The sequence below is a fragment of the Microtus oregoni genome, unplaced genomic scaffold (assembly GCF_018167655.1).
Source record: "Microtus oregoni isolate MIOR12 unplaced genomic scaffold, Mior012 000003F_ref0000135, whole genome shotgun sequence".
In the NCBI taxonomy this organism is placed as follows: domain Eukaryota; kingdom Metazoa; phylum Chordata; class Mammalia; order Rodentia; family Cricetidae; genus Microtus; species Microtus oregoni.
The window spans coordinates 14,488,746-14,489,988 of NW_024543062.1; positions in this window are offsets into that span (position 1 = coordinate 14,488,746).

Here is a 1,243-nt window from a genome sequence, read left to right on the forward strand (position 1 = left end):
GGACTAGAATTGTGTTGGCTAGTCTTTGTCAAATTGACACAAGCTACCGTCACCAGGGAAGAGGGAGCCTAGTTCAGAGAATGTCCCCACCAGATTGGCCTGTGTATGATGTTTATTTGATTGGTGACTGGTGTGGGAGGAGCTAGCACACTGGACAGTGCCACCTCTAGAATGGTGGTCCTGGGTGTTATTAGAAAGCAGGCTGAGTTCAAGGCCAGCCTGGTCTACAGGGTAAGTTCCAGGACAGCCAGTGCTACACAGAGAGCCCTGTCAAATAAAAAGTAAAAGAAAAAAAAAGGAGAGAAAAAGAGAACACAGACCACCAAGCCATGGACAACAAGCCAGTAAGCGGCATCCTCTGTGGCCTCTGCATCAGTTCCTGTTGAGTTCCACCCATGTGCATATCTGATCACCCTCAACCTCTCTGGTAGCTTTTAGGAAGTTGCTTTCTACTTCTGTTTGCTGCTTTTGGCAAATGATACAGATGCGTTATCTGTGTCAGTGGCTCTGCAGAGTACATTAACTTAAAATTACAGCTATGCATTTAGCTGCTATTGTAAACGTTGATTGCACAGGAAATCCCAGGCAAGTAAGGGTGATTGTTAAAATTTTCCCTTTAAGCCAGGTTAAACAAACAGTCTGAGTGCACTGTAGGCTCTCAGTCTTAAGTGACTTCAAGGTACACTATTAACTCTGGCTGTGAGGTCCAGAAAAAGTACCAGTCTCTAAGAATATAAGAGATAGTGTCAGAATATTAAGAATGTAAGAACGTCAGAATATTGCATTGCCAGTCTTTAAAAGCAGTATGGCTTGGATGACATGGCCAAGTTCAGCTACCAGATTGGGGTGGACTCTTCACTGCTTCGACTACAATTGGAGCAGCTTTTCTATGCTTTCCGGGGGTCAGAAAACTTCACAGCTTGGAGTGGTAGTTTCCCTGAGGGTCCTCTTCCTCTCTGTCTGATGCAAAGCCGGTCATTTCTCTATAATATTTCTAATATCCCATCTTAGGTTTTTATTTTTATGAAGAGACACATGACCCCAGGAACTCTTATAAAGGAAAACAGTTAATTGGGGCTGGCTTACAGTTCAGTCCATTGTCAGCATGGTGGGAAGCATGGTGGCATGCAGGCAGATATGGTTCAGTAATGGCCACACTTAGACTCAATGCCATGTTGTCTTGTAATTTCCTCTGCAAAAGGAATTAGGCCATTCCTCTCTAACGTGGCCTCACACAGATTAT